This window comes from Aulonocara stuartgranti (assembly GCF_965226115.1).
Source record: "Aulonocara stuartgranti genome assembly, chromosome: 20".
In the NCBI taxonomy this organism is placed as follows: domain Eukaryota; kingdom Metazoa; phylum Chordata; class Actinopteri; order Cichliformes; family Cichlidae; genus Aulonocara; species Aulonocara stuartgranti.
The window spans coordinates 19758253-19777627 of record NC_138956.1 but is presented as its reverse complement, the minus strand read 5'-3'; the positions used below and the strand labels follow the sequence as shown (position 1 = coordinate 19777627).

Below are 19375 nucleotides of genomic sequence, written 5' to 3'. Positions count from 1 at the left end.
TGAGGTCTTATATCTTTGACACTCAGCTAAAGAGAGGAGCAGAACTTTCAACTGAGTTGCATCCAACTGGCAGGCACAGCTGCCAGTCAGACCTGTAAAGTAGTGAGGTCTGACAGAGTCCCCTGTCCATACGGTCTTTAACTCTGACATTCAGAAGAATTTCACCTGTATCTCAGGCGAGTGTTGGAAGTCTGCAACTTCCTTGCTGGAGGAAGTGCAACCTAAAGAATTGTGGGAAGCCACGTCAGTTAAACTGAAAAAGGTCACTGGGATAGGTAAGAAATTCCCTTGTGAAAAGGAGCCACATTTGGATGAGAGTCATCCCAAGTTACCAAACGCTCTGGATACTCTGGAGCTTATTTAGTGGGCATGCCTCTTCAGTGTTTTGTGGAGGTGCAGACTGGAGCCCTGGTTGGTTCTGATAGTCAAGAAGAATACCAAATTAGAGGTATCACGGCCACTTAATCATCCACTTACATACTTCTATAATCAAAGTGAGAGCTGTGCCCTCATGCTTGGCACAAAATCAACCATATTTTCAGTGGGTACTGGACTCTCCCATGGTTGTCCCTTGTCTCTAGTCTGTGACATTCATGCACAGGAGGGAACTCCATAGCGCTCCTACCATTTGTGAGTCTTGTGCTTATTTATGGCTTCTAATTTTGTTGAACATCTGATGTTTAACGACATCAGATGTTCAACAAAATTAGATTTACAGATTTACACATCAGATTTACAGATTTACAGGCTCTGCCAGTCTTGTATTTTCAGAGACACATGCCACAGTCTCTTCCCCCATTGACAGACTCCAATGTCTTAGACTACAGATATCTCTTTTGTTCTAAAGCTCCACTGTGAGGTGAAGAGTCATTTTAACCAAAACTGCTGCATGTAAAGAACTGTATCAGATAAAATACTCAGACCAGCCATCAGGCATCAACAACCAGGCTGCTTTCAATCAGATTTCATTCAGACTGAACTTCACTAGACTGTCTTGAACATGACTACATGCCGAAATGCTTTGAATTTCTGAGATAGTTTGATACATTTAGTTTTACAAGTATCATTTACATATCTTGAGTAACCACAGTCAAAAGTCAGTAGGGTTTTGATAAAAGTTAAAAAAAAAAAATTAATTATAGCAATCCTCAAAAAAGCTAAGCTACTTCATGAGTAAGTTCCATTTTTATTAGACTTGATTTTGAAGAGAAAAATGTCAGACCTCTGGTAGAGGACATGAGACGACTTTAGGAGGACCTACACATAAACACACTGTGTGTACGTGCCTGTGCTCAGTTATATTTAACAGAGACTGTTAAAAATAATGAAGTTAAATTCAATTAATAATATTACAACAAATCCTGTCTCAAGGTTATTCAACTGTTTGCTAAAAACCCTGGAATAAACAAGTCAGAGTAAAAGATTGCTGACAATCTTCCTACTTGGACAATACTTCAGGGATTTTGACAGTTTGTATCATTTTGTGGCACCCTTTGTGTGTGTGTGTGTGTGTGTGTGTGTGTGTGTGTGTGTGTGTGTGTGTGTGTGTGTGTGTGTGTGTTAAGGTTTGGAAATGATTTTGGTGTGTTGTATACATTTTTATTGTATTTCTACCTTTTGCTTCTGCATTAAGTAGGAACACATAGAAAAGCAAAGAAGTTTGAATGTAATCTCAGAAGCGTGTGATTGTGTGAAAAGTCTCCAGGCAATGAGAATCAAGCATTTAATACAGCCATGAACACATTAAAGGCTCAAGTATGTAAAGTCTTTCCTGCAGCAGGCTGTGGTTGTTCGCAGGTGCTCTCTCTCTCGCTCTCTCTCTCTCTCTTTCACACACACACACACACACACACACACACACACACACACACACACACACACACACACACACACAGATAGCATCAACAAAGAAGTCTACAGAACGAGTGGGAAGCTGTTCTACTTTCATGCTGCATGGTGACATATCACCTGCAAGCAATGGGACCTGCTTTTTTCAAATCAGACAATATTTTTCCTGGAGCAGCACTTCACTACGTGATACTCAGCAAATGTCTGAATGTTTTTTTTTAAAAACTGTTTCAAATCAATGTTGAAAAATACTGTCATTCATTTCACCCTTTGTTTATTTAATTTAAACCTTTTTAAAGTCCGTAGCTTGGTTACATGGTCATGGTTACAATAACACACACCTGGAAATATTGAATATTGGTCTACCCTTTAAAGTTCAGTGTTGATGGTTTTCACCCCCTCTTTCTTGTTATTTTCTGTCAACTCTAGAATTGATTTTTTTGCCTCTTGTGTGAACAGCCAACATATCTGGCTTTTGTGTGTTATATCACTATGCCCTATAGCTGAATGTGTATACAAATCTGGTAAGTGGAGAAATACACAGAACCACTGACAGTTCTGTGTCAGCGTTTCTGTGTGAAAGTGAGTCCATCACCATAACCTCTGTAAACAGCATTAAATAGACGGGTACAGAAGTTGTTATGGAACTGTACTTCATCTGGTTTTGTTAAAAATTAAAGTAAGAGCTATATTTGAGTCACTGAACCTATTCTTTTATGTTGTTGGTGCTTTTTGGAGCATTTTAATGGAATTTGCTGACTAAGAATTAAATGACTTGCTATGTAGTACTGGCCCGCCAGTGTTCACTTTTACTAAGTATAATTTATGGATGTGTGTTGTTGTTTCTTATGACATGTGTAAAAATAAATCACTGTGGTTATATTTTTGCATAGAGTGGACACACTAAGTGGCAAAATTCAGACACTTGTCCAGTTTGTGGACCATGTAGGACAGTCTTGATACCAGTGAATAGACTGGTATCTTTTAGTCAAGCCTCTTTCACACACTCTTTTTTTAGGCCTAGGCACTTTTAAGGTAACAGTCACGCACACTCATGCAGCTGCACAGGGGGACAATTCAGGGTTCAGTACTTAACCCAAGGATTCTTGGACAAGAGGAGCTGGGAATTGAACCACCAGGATTTACATACCAAGTCACAGATATGTTGTCTATTTAAGTTGCGATGAAGGCCACACGCCAAACTCATCAGGCAATTAAGTTACTCTACAACCTAGAAGCATGCTTGAGTTTTGACATCTTCTGTCTTTCTGTTCTTCTCTGTTCTTCTCTGTACTTCTTTCAAGTGGGTGAACTTGTGCCAAAAGCCCCTACAGTGTTAAAACCCAGTCTCAAAGATGAACATCTTGTTAAATATATTCTTTCCCCTTCTGCAAGTTCTGCATGTTCAGTTTGGGTCAAAAGACAGTATCATGATAAGTTACTGGGAAAACGAGTCAGTCTTTTTAGGCATGCTTGATTTTTCACAAGCTTTCTCCTGAGAATGTTTAATACAGTCAGAGCCTCGGTATTTAAATTTCTAAGACATTTCTTTGGTTTTAATTTCTTCCATACTTCCAGATTTACCACTGGAATAAATCTTAATAAATTACGTTGGCACAGGACTCTTATCGAAATGACATATTTTTAAGTGAAGCAAGTAATGTTTACAATCAACACGGAAATAAGGTACGCACATTTTGGGGGGGTCTGATCCTTTCTTTCAGTTATTGTATCAGACTGAAGGGAAGCGTCTGTACAATGAGCCAAAACAGCACACATACTGAATGTCTGATGCAAATGCACACCCACAACAACAGGAATTCAGTAGAAAGTAAGAGCAGCAGGTTTGTGGCTTCTCAGTGTCACCTTTCATTCTTGTTTTCTTTTTCAGCTTCATCTTACCTGGAGAGGACCATTATAGTCTGCATCTGTTTTGTCAAAGTGAGGAGAATTTTAGTCATAACCCCACACTAAATATAAGAGATATGATGCTTCATATTTGCTATTTCCTGTCTGGATATTTCATTCGGCCACATTATAGCATGGAAAGTTGCAGATGCCTCATACTGGTACTACTATGAATGTGTGGGTTTACTACTCTCATACTCCCATATCTGAAATAAAACTTCTCAATTACATTGATACACTGAAATCAGCGAGACTGGTGAAGGGTTAATCATTTGTATTAGTATCAGTAAGTACAATGATTTAGCATCTCCTGTTGTTTTATTTAATTCATTAAAATGGCAAAGTTCCCATCTTTGCGTTCACATGAATTTGCCTGAAACACACTTGACAGTAAAAAACAGACCTAATAACTGAATGTCAGATGATGTTTTAATATGTGAATGGGAGACTGGAAATAAATCCAGTGCTTTTTTATTCTCTGCCTGCCTCATACAGCAGGCTGAATTTAAAAAATAATAATAAAAAAAACACTAATAAAATCTTAAGTCAGGTCTTTTTAACATAAATGACTAACTGGTCAAAACTCTTTCACATATCATCAGAAAGTCAGATTCTATTATAACAGACTCGTTATCTCAAGACTTCAGTTTTCTATCAGAGTGGGTTTTCTTGTTCCTCTCAACGTTCAGACCAAGAGGTGTGATGCAGATAAACAGATTTAAAATGAATGGAGGAAAAGGAAGTAGGCCTACACAGAATATTATTGTCATGACTAAAGCTCTAGTTTTTGCACAATAGCACTGATAGCCTCATCGCGGCACTAGATAGCACACACACACACACACACACACACACACACACACACACACACACACACACACACACACACACACACACACACACACACGTATATAACAGATGTGGAAAATTGCAAATGCTGAAGTGTTTGTGTTCCCGATTCCTGCCGACTGACTTTGAAATTGTGAGCAGTCCACCTGTCCAGTATAGAATCAGCCTCTTTCCCAGCAGCAGCAAAGAATGGCTCAAGCCCCAAAACAACCTTCCCCAGTGTTATAGTTTCACCAAATGTGATATTTGTATGTTTCACTTTTCTGACACTATTCCATAGCTCAGCAATTATTAGATTATTATATAATGATTACAAGATTAATACATGATTTAGTATGCAGAAACCAGTATTGCATATTGCATATGTAAGATGTAAATATGACTATTTTTTTAAAATATTAATGCCTTGAAGAGAATATTTGTATGAGGCATACCCTGTTTTATAGAAACTGCACTACATTTTAAACATCGACTGTAAATTTCATGTGATTTCATGTTCAGTTAACGCAGGGCTTTTAAGTTGATCCTCCTGTTTCGCTAGCTAGCATATAACTTGTGATTTCAGCAGTTCTATTGGTCAGTTAGCAATAAATCAGACTAAGATAGAAGAGCAGAATGAAATGTGTTATTAGAAAGATGCTCTAAGCCTTTCACAGCGGTAATACACTCTTTACCACTGCACTGTTGTTTCCTGGTTTCAGCTAACAAGATGGCTGCAGCTTTTACAAAAGTCTGGAGAGGAGTTTTCACTTTTGTGCCTTTTTTTATTAATAACTCTTGTAACTCTCCTCATCCATACGTCCAACACTGTATACAAGTCTACAAGTTCCACAACAACACACCTCATATTGACAGAACAAAGAACATGCTCTGGGTTATGTTAGTTATTAAAAAAACAAACATCTAATGTAATACAACACACCAAAATCATTTCCAAACCTTAACACACACACACACACACACACACACACAAACACACACACACATTTAGCCAACACATAAATAAAACGTGTTTAATAAACATTATGAACGTCTCGATGTACTTGGTGCCACTAACGTGCAGTAAATGACGGAGGATGTCATTCTGATGCTAAAAGACTGAGAGTGAGGTAGAAATGAACTTTAATCATTTATTACATGAACACTAGGACAAAAAAGTCCAACTGAATGCTTCAGTCCCTGAGGGCACAATTGTTTAAAAAAACAGAGTCATTTTAGTGGCCTGAAGAGTCCTCACTTCACAAAAAGTAAAGAACAAGATTTTTTCAATCTGTTTTGTATACTTTTAAATAAATAAATGCTAAATACATTTAAATACATTAAAAAAACATTAATATTTTATATTTTATGTATTGACCCTACAAATGAGAAGATAAAATGCTTTTTCTGTTCACTATTTCATAGCTGAGAAACTGCACAGTAAAATGACCATAAACTCTTTCTAGAAACATTCTGTAGATGAAAAAAAAAAGTTAAAAGATTAATACTGCAGTTTGGGGAAAATGGATGAGTGAAATTGCTCTAAACTGTTTAAATCTCTGAAACTGAAATGGGCTCAGGTCTATAAAAAGAGAGAGCTTGGCCACACACGTCCCGCTGTGCAACAGGACCTCTCTGTCACCATTTGATTTACCTCATCATGATCGTAAGCTTTAATAGTGCCAAATGTTTTAGTGTGTGCGTTTTTAAACCGCATGCATATATTAACATATCAAAGTTAAATGCACTGTAGTATGAAATCGTCACCTTTGATAAATCTCAAAATTATCATCTTAAATAGCTTCCCAAAGATTTCTGGGCCCTTCATCCTAACGAGATGCCCTCTCTGTTTTCAGTGTCTGTGTATCTGTGTATCTGTGTATATGCTGCTTTTGATAAAATTTTGATTTGAAATATTTGGACTGACTGTACATCCTTGTTGACTGAGTGTTGCCATCATCGCAACGTTTTTAAAATATGCTCTGAACATCTCACTCTGCATTGAGTCCAATTAAATAACTTTTGAAAATTTATTGTAAAACAGTACGATTTGTGCTTACCGGAGAAGCGTATGCAGAACCTCCTCCTTGCCACAGTCTTCCTTTTCTCAGGTACTTCGAGGGAGAAATGATTCAAGGGGGGAGTAATTCCACAGGAAATATGGTTTTCAGCAACTACGACTTCAAGATGTATGACAGATAGACCTTATTTTGAGGAAGACTGCAAAGTGTGGTTGGCAACACAAGAAAAAAGTAAAAAAAAAAAAAAAAAGTTATATTTCACAAAAAACCCAAACAACCCAACAACAAAAAGAGCACATACAATTTTCAGCTTAATGTTTAATTTTACTCAGCAGCGCTGTGCTTTTTTGTTTTAAAGGAAAATATAATTAAATGTTAAATATCAGAATCAATCTTGGACATCTTGACCTGAAATAAATGTTTCTGGTACTGCTTTATGTACAAAGACCAGAATAAAAAGATACGTGTTCAGCACTCACCTGACTATCTGAGAGCACGAGGACACATCAAAGCAGCACAACATCAACTTATATTTATACCCAGAGCAGGAGATGGGGTAATGTAAAGCTCATGTAGTCAGCAAATCAAAACACACCAAGAAACTGCAACAAAAACATTTCCAAACTCTGCTGTGACAACCTAAAAAAAAATCTGTCTGTTGGAAAGTAAACTGTTTTATACCTGAGCAAAAAGTGCAAACGGATTTATGAAAGGTTCCGACAGTTTTGACAAAATAACAACTTTTTCCGTCTTCCCACATAGCTCACCTTCTTCTGTCCATTCTTTCACGCAGGTTATGTCTTTATTCACCAGTCAACAGCACATCAGCATGACAGGTCTTTCAATTTAGGCTTGCACCAGAACTGCAATACAAGTGTGCAAATTTTAAAAAGTGACATTTAAAAGTGTTTTTCAATCTAAATCTATGAGGCACGAATGAAACAGGAAAAAAGTGAAAAACTGCTTTTCTAAGGAAGCACCTCTCTTCTTCTTAATGGACAATTTCAATGAATCAAACCCCAGCTTTGTGTCTGCCTTCTGGGCATCCACTGAGTCTGGAAGGCAGACCAACGGCCCATCCGTGAGGCAGATATCTAAACCACATCGGGTCTTTGCAGCAAAATGCCAAAGAGCAGAATTCAAGTAAAAAAATTTATTAAAAAAACAGAAAGAAAGAAATCTAAAATTGTTTCATCACAAAGAAGCATGTCACACAATCTGAAAATACATCTATAGAAGTAATAATTCCTATTTTGTGAGTGTGAATCAATTCTTCACTGGTTCAGATTGGTGTGATATTCTTGAAGCCTACAGGACTCTGGACAGCGTGTCTATAACACTGGAACAGGGTTTTCGGTGAAGTTGAAAAAGCAAACATGTACTGCAAAATGTCAGAGATTTGCATTTATTAGTTTAGTTTCTACATGGAATCAAGACCACATTCCTTGTTTATGTCTTAAAAGTAACACAAGAAGAATGCAGATTTTTAAAAATATTTCTTCAAATTTAAGTTAAAAAACTAAAAGTAGGGCTCATGAAATTGAAAATTGACATTTCGATTTACATCAGACTGTAAGTCAATGATGTGTTTCCTTCCAGTAATAGTACATATGTGTGCAGCATGGGAGTGCCGTCCATGCTTTATTTGACAGCTTACTCTAATCTATACAGCACTTTGTTGATCACTACCTGGAATTCCTGGTTTCTCTGAGCTGCTATGTCTGTTTATTGTCTCAGTGCTGAAAGACCACAGGCTTTTTTTCCCGGTACATACTATGTACATTCCTCTGTCTGTCGTGAAAGTAAAGCAGTTAAGGTTCCAAAAAGCAGACCATTTCTGCTTGAAGGGTTTTTCTTGTTTCCATCGATTTTCACACTCAACTTGAGGTCTTTCATTTCAAAAAAGAAAGTGTAGCCAGATGACAGCAATGAAAGGACTCAGCAGTTCCTTCAGGTCTGAACACCTGAAGGAACTGGCTTATTTGTCCTTCCTCAGTGATACAGATATCTGCTGAAAGGTATGGCTTTGCACGTATACCTGATGCTGCAGTTATACCTGAGCTCAAATATGAGTTAGTACCATCTCTTACTGTGTGAGTAATGTTCTCGTGTGAATATTGGCAGAGTGAGAAAAGCTTTGATGACTGTACTTTCTCATTCCACACATGTCATTGTGATGAGGTGAAAATTCTTTCTTTTTTTAATTGTTTTTTTTTTGCTGACAAGCTTTTGTTCTGAGTACTGTTACTGATGATGTGTCTGTATGATTCAGAGCGAAAACAAAAATATTGTTAGTATGTGTTAGTGATTCAGTTCTTCCTTCACAAATGTGTTGGATTTTAAGGCTGATTCAGCTGATTCAGTCCAAAATGGGGCTGACTGTGTGTTTCAATCGAGGTCAAATCCTACCAGTGTGAAGCTGACATTTTATAGTGAAAGTCCTGAATTCAGAATTTCAAAGAAATTAGATTTGGCATATTATCTCCTGTAGTTTAAAGTTTTGGAAGAACAAAATGCATGGATATATGAAGTATTCGCTCTCTCCGGTTCTCTACAGCTAGAAAAAGAAAAGCATTTTGACCTTTTAATTTTTAGGTCTGATTTTAAATCCACCTTTTGAGACACTGCCAAATAGAATATAAAACACTGCTGCATTACTCTGACTTTTTTCAGGTACAGTACCAGGGTGTTGGTAATGACAGTGTTTAAACCTTCACATCTAGAATATCCACTCTAACCAGCATTATTAATGCACATTTGGCCATGGCACCTTTAATATGCAGAACCAGTCAGCACCTTCTTTTCTTAGTGTAACCCAGGTAACCCTAACCCTGCGCGTGTGTGTGTGTGTGTGTGTGTGTGTGTGTGTGTGTGTGTGTGTGTGTGTGTGTGTGTGTGTGTGTGTGTGTGTGTGTGTGTGTGTGTGTGTGATAATACTTGTGGCTTATAGAGCAGTAGGACTGCTTATACTTTTTGGGCATGTAAGGGTCATGCAGAGTCCCTAATTGAGCATCCACCCTGACAGCAGATCTATGATCTGCTTGGTTGAGCTAAAATATACTAAATATACATTTTATTTCACTTGGCATCTTAATTAATGAAAGTAATATCGTAAACACAATAATATAATCTTCCATTTATGATGTCAGGAAGTCGAAATGCAGTCATGGTTCTTCGCTGAAATTTTATCTGGATTTGATCTGACTCAAGCAGGAATCATATACTCATACAAAGTAATATATCATGTAAGTCAGCGTTCAAATACAGTCATATGAGGTCACAGTTAGTCATGTTACATTTACCCACATACTTTCATATTATCTTATTTAATTCTATTGGCAGCAATGTTGGACTGTTATTGTGTTACTGTGTGCATTAACTTGGTGGCCGCCGGGATTAAAGCCAAATAAAATACAATTTTTGACTGAATAAAATGTGGATTTTTCTGGATTTGAACAAATAAGATAAGAGAACTAAATGAAGCCAAACTGTTTTCAGTTTTCTTACTAATTTCTGTGGCAGATGAGCTCAACTTAATCGTAATCATGAGCTCAACTTAATCGTAACTAGGTAACTTGATAAAAAAGGTTGAACAGGATAAATAATGTTAGCAGGATAGGACAGATTTTCTCAGCTGTCATCTTAGAACTTTAGCTAGTATAGAGTCATTATTACTAACATGTCTAGTAGGCATCATTTATCAATATTTAGTATCTTTTGGTTTCCTTTGGCGTGAACACAGATTCTAACAGACCATCTTTTTGTCATTCATACACAAAATGCTGCTGTAATAGAATTTGTTTAGTTAGATAGCAAACTGTGTCTGTGAGCATGCATTTGTCTTGTATATTAACACTGTTCATTAGACCTAGGAGACCATAGGAGCTTGATGTAGACTGAAGTTGGCGTACAAAACAAAAAACCCTGCTGATCAATATATATTGTATGAGAAAAGACAAAAGGACATCATCACAGAAATCAATTGCAAAAGAAATACACACATTTTTATTTTGCAAAAGAGATTTAAACTTTAATGACACAACCAAGTGATTAAATCAACGTTATAAAGAACAAAGTCTTAATTAAACATTGTACTTCCATAAATCTTTTCGGTGGACTTATGTTAATCCTACCAATACAGCGCTCATGTGGATTTAAGTCTTTTCTACGTCTGGCTGCGTGACTTTCTGTTCCGTGCTTTTTGGTTGTCAGCAGCTGAATCGGTCATAATCGACCGCTCAGTGTTCATGCTCTGTGTCTAAGCGCCTCTTTGGATGACAGAGTTAAAAAGAACTTGTTTTTCACTATAATGTAAAGGAGCTGGTTGGGTGGCAGTGCCAGTCTGTTCATATGAAAATTCATTTAGTAATGAATAATTACTTATTGTTTTTAAACTGCTCGGAAATTTTATTTCCTTGTGTCAGAATGCTTGTTCTGTGTAAATCTGTAATCATTTCAGTATCAACAACCTCAAATGGTACACGAATAGATTTTTTTGGAGAGGAAGTATTAAAGCAGTAAGCGGGGGGAAAGCCCAGTAACATGCTGTATGACATTCTAACAGGTGTAAACAGCTCATTCTGAGGTTATTTTTTTGTGTTGTCAAAGGTCATCTAACCTAACAGAATGCCACTGAGGCACAACGGAAGCTCAAGAACCTTCAAAGCTTTATTTTCTTTAGAAGGTTTTGTCATTATTATTAACCTTATTAGGTAACCTGTGCCTCAGGACTGAGGCAGCTTTTATCACTTGTTTTTTTCTAAATTAAACTGATCACATCTGATGCAGTTATTTTTTTTTAAATCCATCTTTATTTTAAAATTTCTGTTCAGTTCATTTCATAAGTTCATTTAATTATTTAACTCATTTGTTACTTTAAACATAATCTGTTGCTACAAGGTACAAAGTCTAGCGTTTCAATACGCGTATTACATAAACATTACCATGCTGTGTGAACATATATATGCTACTACTTTTTGCATTGCTGTATTTGCTTCACCAACATACAGCTTATTAGTGGCAATACCGAAAAGAGAAAGAAGAGCATATTGCTGTAGGTCATTTGTTTATTCCTCCATTATTATATCCTCCCTTACTAAAATAGAGTCTGTCTATGATTTTTGGGATATATAAAATATACCATTCATTGTGTACATTTTTTCATACAGGAATGTCTTCTTTTTGGCTACTTTCAGAAAAAAATAGGTCAGCAAACCAAATGATTAGACAAATCAGAGGGTAACACCGTCGTTGCTGCTGCTGAGTTCAGCCAGTCAAATGTATATTACTCTTGGTTTGTCATGCCTGTAAGCAGTCAACACAACCAAACTGGGATGTCATAACTACAGAGAAAGAGACCTTCAGTGCTAAAGAGTCCATAATATTTCACTTTGACTTCTATGAAATAATTAGTTGTCTTAAAAATTATATTTTGATCAGGGAAACTAGAAAACTGTGAGCTATTACGTTTCATAAGTGACCTTTCCAAAACTGCTGATCAGTGTCACATAACTTAGACTAGGCTTAGACTTTGCTGCTGTGAAACGCTTCTTAAACCATATTCTCTGTGTGATGGTAGTGTAAAAGGAAAGCGCAAAAGTATGTGAAGAAGAACCACCAATCTAAGAAGAATGTTAGATGTATGTGGAAAATAAATGTGGTTGAACATTACACTGCATTTTACATTTTCCAGCCAAATCGCCTATTTACTCAAGAGCTGTGAAACAGAAGAAGTCTGAATGACCATGGTCACCAGGTTCCACAGGTGGATTTTATAGCCATAATGCTACCAGTTATTTTACAGATGTATCTATAAAATAACTGGTTAGCCTGCTTTGAGCATTTTTGCCATTTTCAACTATGACTTTTATGTATCTGGATATGAGGAGTGAGGAGAAAATTCAGCCTTTCCCATATGGAAAAGAAATATATATATATACATATATATATATATATATATATATATATATATATATATATATATATAGAGTTTATTACAGAGAAATGGCTCTTTCCAAAATAAAAGCTATACTATCCGCTTCTTCTGGGCTATATTCTCAGCAGCATAAGGAGAATCATGTGCTAACAGCTGTCTAAATGACTCGGCTAAAGTTAGTAGCATGCTTGCTTTTTTTTGTCTGCTTCCACTTGTCTTTGCACTAGGATGATGTCGGCGTAAATGTGCAGTCATATTCGTTGTGTTCCCACTAGTGCTTTCAGGTTAATCTCGTTGAAATGACCTTAACGCCACAACACGGCAAATCTCCGTTAACGAGCTACCGCCGATCGCTCCGTGCATGGGGCTAGACGGCCAACACGTTAACGAGCTAACTGCGCTAACACACTAGTTCACACCAATGTAATTGAGCATTGCATGGCACATCCAACATACTGTTTTACTTTAGTCCATGACTCGCTTACCTTCAGGGTCATACGTCACATGAAAACCAAAATAATTCCAAACGCCAGATCTGAATGAGGTTCAATTTGCCTGTTGCAAGTAGAGCTTAACTTCTGTCTCGCTAGCTTGCCCTGCGCTCTTCCTTCTGACTATGCTGTCTGTGTTGAGCGCTCAGTGGATCTGCGCTCGACAGTGCAGCCTAGGCGGAGTAGTCGAACACAGATTCACTGAGCGCTCAACACAGACAGCATCGTCAGAAGGAAAATTGATAAAATAAATTACAAATGTTGTATTGTTCGATACATATGCGTACCGAACCGAAAGCACTGTATCGAACGGTTCAATATCGATACGAATATTGTTGCACCCCTAATATATATATATATATATATATATATATATATATATATATATATATATATATATATATATATATATATATATTATAAAGTTTGTATCTGTCTTGTGTGAAGCTTGTATGAAAAGCATACAAGAGTGAAAACACGTATAAGATCCCTTGAAAAATTATATAATGAAACTTGTATGTTTTGGATACTTACTAAAACAATATATGAAAGTAATGAGAAAGTGGCCACTTTCATGAGTAAATCATATAAGTTTTTACTATTTCTTTTCCATATGGGTTCTCATTGTTTTTATACACACTATTATATCACAAAGCATTCTCACTCCCGAGGCGTAACATGTCGACGTTTTGTCACGTCCCGCGGCGTTCCTGGGGAACGCGAAAGGAGACCTTCGGCATTCTTATGGTACGCGGCGGGTTATGGCTGGAATCCAGTGAATGACACTCCCGCGGTAATAGACGTTCCAGCCCTGTATTCCAGCCCTAAACCTAACCTTATCCCTAGCCCTAACCATAACCTTATTCCTGACCTTAACCAGGTCTTTAATGATGTTAAATAGCGTGTTTCTAAGCGATTTGAAGAAAAAGAGCGAACATGTGTAGATTCAGTCCAGACGGTTCTCATATGTCCTCTTTTTTCCGAGGTCGTCATTTAGGAACGTGTTGGGTAGCCGAAAACGTAATATGGTGACGATTTGTCACCTAGCGTAAAATGTTACGCTTTGGGAGTGAGAACGAGTTGCATATCACAACAGCACACTGAACTTTTCTCAGTCAGAAGTCTTGCTCTCTCACTTTCCTAATTGCTGTTAAGCATTGCATTAGTGTTTTCAATCAAATTGTTTCAAGTTTTTTCAGATACGTATGATAGTAACAAGCTGTCAGATTTACTTTCACAGCTATATATATAAATAAATTATATATATATATATATACATATATATATACATATATATATATATATATATATATATATATATAGCAGCTAGCTCGTTAACGCGCTGACGAGGCCTGGGAGCTTGAGGGTCCAATATTGTTCCTGAGATCTGCTGGTGCCACTTGCCTAGCTTGGGGGTCACTGCACCGAGTGCACAGATTACCACTGGGACCACTGTTACCTTCACCCTCCAGATAATCTTGAGTTTTCTTTCTTCCTGATGTTGCTTTCATTTGGTATACTTGCATCTACCACTATGACCGTCCTCCTCTGCTTGTCTACCACTACAATGTCCAGGTGGTTAGTCATTAGCCGTTAGCCACCAGTTTGTCCGTCTGTATCTTAGCAGTTATCTTGCTCTCATTTCTGGAAATCTGGCCAAATTTATTAAACACCCCCAAAACATGACTATCCAGAGTTGGGACCAGGAAGCAGAGTTGCAGTCTTACAGCTTCTCTCCTCCGGCTATCCCCCCAAAACCTCATCTCTGTAGAGACTGTGTCAGCTCCCAAACAGACAAAAAAAAACAAACCCTAAAAACCAGCAAAAAATGACTTAAATATAAAAAAATCACAAAGAAAGAACAATACTGTATCCACATCTGAACCAAAGAGTAAAACAGTGAAATGGGGATTATTAAACATTAGGTCTCTCTCTTCTGCTAGTACATGACTTAATAATTGATCAACAAATCGATTTACTTACAGAAACCTGGTTACAGCAGGATGATTATATTAGATTAAATGAATCAACACCCCCGAGTTATTCTAATCATCAGAAACCTCGAAGCACAGGCTGAGGGGGCGGTGTGGCAGCAATTTTACACACCAGCCTATCAATCAACCAAAGACCCAGGCAGACTTTTAATTCATTTGAAAGCCTGGTGCTTAGCTTTGTCCACCCCAGCTGTAAAACTCAGAAACCAGTCTTGCTTGTTATCATCTATCGTCCACCTGACTCTTACAGAGTTTCTGTCTGATTTTTCAGACTTTTTATCTGATTTAGTGCTCAGTTCAGATGAAATAATTATTGTGGGTGATTTTAACATCCATGTAGATGCTAAAAATGACAGCCTCAATACAGGATTTAATCTCTTATTAGACTCAATTGGCTTCTCTCAAGATGTAAAAGAACCCACCCACCACTTTAACCACACTCTAGATCTTGTTTTAACATATGGAATAGAAACTGAACATTTAACAGTATTTCCTGAAAACCCTCTCCTGTCTGATCATTTCCTGATAACATTTACATTTACAATAATTGATTACACAGCAGTGGGGAGTAGACTTTATCACAGTAGATGTCTTTCTGAAAGTGCTGTAACTAAGTTTAAGAATATAATCCACCCACTGTTATCATCTTCAATGCCCTGTACCAACACAGAGCAGAGCAGCTACCTGAAGGTCGATCATCTTGTTAATAACTTTGCCTCCTCACTACGTACGACTCTGGATACTGTAGCCCCGTTGAAAAATAAGGCCTCAAATCAGAAGTACCTGACTCCGTGGTATAATTCTCAAACAAGTAGCCTAAAGCAGATAACTTGTAAGCTGGAGAGGAAATGATGTGTCACAAATTTAGATCATCATTTAGCCTGGAGAAATAGTTTGTTGCTTTATAAGAAAGCCCTCCGCAAAGCCAGAACATCTTACTATTCGTCACTGATTGAAGAAAATAAGAACAACCCCAGGTTTCTCTTCAGCACTGTAGCCAGGCTGACAAAAAGTCAGAGCTCTATTGAGCCAACCATCCCTTTAACGTTAACTAGTAATGACTTCATGAATTTATTTACAAATAAAATTTTAACCATTAGAGAAAAAATTACCAATAATCATCCCACAGATGTAATATTACCTACAGCTACTTTCAGAACCATTGATATTCATTTAGACTCTTTTTCTCCAATTGATCTTTCTGAGTTCACTTCAATAATTACTTCCTCCAAACCATCAACATGTCTTTTAGACCCCATTCTTACAAAACTGTTCAAAGAAGTCCTGCCATTAATTGATGCTTCAATCTTAAATATGCTGCTAGACCTCAGTGCAGCGTTTGATACTGTTGACTATAATATCCTATTAGAGCGATTGGAGCACGCTGTAGGTATTACAGGTACTGCGCTGCAGTGGTTTGTATCATATCTATCTAATTTTTGCATGTAAATGGAGAGTCCTCTTCACACACTGAGGTCAATTATGGAGTTCCACAGGGTTCGGTGCTAGGATCAATTCTGTTTACATTATACATGCTTCCCTTAGACAGTATCATTAGAAGACATAGCATACATTTTCACTGCTATGCAGATGACACCCAGCTCTATCTGTCTATGAAGCCAGATAACACACACCAAACTGCAGGAATGTCTTAAAGACATAAAGACCTGGATGGCTGCTAACTTTCTGCTTCTTAATTCAGATCAAACTGAGGTTATTGTACTCGGCCCTGAAAATCTTAGAAATATGGTATCTAACCAGATTCTTACTCTGGATGGCATTGCTTTGGCCTCCAGTAATGCTGTGTATTTCTTCAAAAAAGTAACTGAGTTTTGTAAACAACAAAGGTATATGCAGCTATTTATCTAAAAATGCAGCCAAGGCTTCTTCTTTTTTTAAAATAAACATTTAAAACTATTTACAATCAGGTGTTCTGCATCAAATAAGATGCCACACAAATTATTTGTGCCACTCCAAAAAATAATTTTTGTCCACTATAAGACAGCGGACCCCACAGACCGGTACGGAATTGTTTGTTACCGGGCCACAAGAGTTGAGGCTCCGATGTGAAATTCAGGGTTTTTATTGTTTTTAGCGTTTTGTTTTTTTTTTTATATATCATTTTAATCATTAACTTGGTGTCTCTCGTTCTTTTCCCGTGTGTTTTCTTTTTTTATTTGGTACCAGTACTGGTTTTATTTTGTTGTATTCATCCGCGACACCTTAAAGGCCAATCCGTGAAAATACTATCGGACATAAATCGGTCAATGGTGCAAAAAAGGTTGGGGACCACTGCTATAAGATGAAGGAGCACATCAGAGTTTACTTTATAACCTGCCTTTGGTGGCTTTTTGGCAGCAACTGTGACATTCAGCAGTCGCCTCATTGTTCTGACACTACACACTAACTACACAACACACTAACTTTAGCATTCAGTCTCCATGAATCTGCAAACAGAGACACTCTCCAAGAAACTGTCTGACTGCCTCTTTCTCTGTCAGCTTATGTTTCTGCTTCAAATGGTTATGTGTTCTACTCCGAGCCAAAACTCTGTTTATAGCAAAGTCTGTGTTTGTGCAGATCAGAGATCTTCCACCACTAGAGCCTGTATTGGCTTGAAATACTGCCCCCTTCTGGCAGCATTTCATGTGACAGCAGAGATCCAGGGCATCTCTCCTGTTTTATCTCTCTCCATTGCTTCTCCAATGCATTCAGTGGCTTCCTCATAAACTGACATTTACAATAATGAATTATACAGCAGTGGGGAGTAGACTTCATCACAGTAGATACATTTCTGAAAGTGCTGTAACTAAGTTTAAGAATAAAATTCTCCCACTGTTAGCATCTTAAATGCCCTGTACCAACACAGAGCAGAGCAGCTACCTGAATGCTACTCCAACAGAGGTCAATTATCTTGTTAATAATTTCACCTCCTCACTACGAACGACTCTGGATACTGTAGCTCCTCTGAAAAATAAAGCCTCTAATCAGAAGTACTTGACTCCATGGTATAACTCTCAAACGTGGACCTTAAAGCAGATAACTCGTAAGCTGGAGAGGAAATGGCTTATCACAAAAGAGATAGAAGATCATCATTTAACCTGGAGAAATAGTTTGTTGCTTCACTGATTAAAGAAAATAAGAACAACCCTAGGTTTCTCTTCAGCACTGTAGCCAGGCTGACAAACAGTCAGAGCTCTGCTGAGCCAACCATTCCTTTAACATTAACGAGTAATGGCTTCATGAAGTTCTTCACAAATAAATTTTAACTATTAGACCAATTATATATGCTTCCCTTTGGCAGTATCGTCAGAAGACATACCATACATTTTCACTGCTATGCAGATGACACCCAACTCTATCTATCCATAAAGCCAGATAACACACACCAATTAGTTAAACTGCAGGAATGTTTTACAGAAATAAAGACGTGGATGACCTCTAATTTTCTGGTTCTGGACAATAAACAGTACATTGCACAACAACTGAAACCAGCCCAATGAATGAACAGTGAACTGTGTCAGGGAACCCCCGATTTGATTTTCACCCAGGTGTCATTAACATATCTGAACCAATGACTTGGTGGTATTCCAGGGTAGGATAACAAAGCCCTCTTTTCCGCTTCTTCCACTTACAAGTCGGCCACAATGGTTGATATTGGGGAACCCATGGCACACCCATGTTTCTGTCTAATAACTTGTATGTGAAATTAGTGGAATTAAGACACAGTTCCTTCAAAATGTAAAAGAACCCACCCACCACTTTATTAACACTCTTGTCCTGACATACTGAATACAAACAGAATATTTAACAGTATTTCCTGAAAACCTTTTTTATTTGATCATGTCTTAGAAACATTTCACTTTACAATAATGAATTACACAGAAGTGGGGAATAGATATCATCACAGTAGATTTCTTTCCATAAGGGATATAACCATAGCTGGACTGGCCATCGAGCATACCGGGTATTTGCCCAGTGGGCCGATGGTGATTCTTCGTTTTTATGGGCCGATGGGTTTTGTTTTGTTTGTTTGTTTTGTAACAGTATAAACAATGAAAGGTGGTGGATTGGCCAGATGCTGGCCGGTGTGTAAAAATAACTCAGTTGTTTGGTGGTGGCTATGGTGGAGCTTTCACAGAGGCCAGCAGGTGGATGAGGAAAAGGGAAGGCAGGAGGAGGAGAGACCCGAGGCGGCCGCCGGTCCGAGTGTCAGGTGAACTGAACTTCAGGTAAGAAGTTATGACCTGCAGTCTATCTGGGTCAGATATAAACCAAGTTTAGTTGTAGCTATTTTCGTTGTGCTAACTTTTTACAATCAGTTACAATAACTCGTACTGCATACTAGCT

At 37.6% G+C, this 19375-nt stretch overlaps 1 protein-coding gene across 6 annotated transcripts in view; it reads right to left on the bottom strand.

Annotated features, from left to right (window-relative positions):
- The window catches only part of foxp3b (forkhead box P3b), a 31322-nt gene extending 16750 nt beyond the window's left edge, over positions 1-14572 (bottom strand). For 3 of the 6 annotated variants that reach the window (XM_082517629.1, XM_082517624.1, XM_082517628.1), the window contains exons 1-4: positions 13026-13391; positions 7373-7468; positions 7085-7207; positions 6645-6804 (exon numbers count right to left, since the gene is read on the bottom strand). The gene's annotated coding sequence lies outside the window, so the exon portion shown is untranslated. Of the gene's footprint in view, positions 1-6644; positions 6805-7084; positions 7345-7372; positions 7469-13025; positions 13392-14490 lie in introns of those variants that run through there. The other 3 variants (XM_082517625.1, XM_082517627.1, XM_082517626.1) reach the window with 3 other exon arrangements.
- Positions 14573-19375: the final 4803 nt, after the last annotated feature.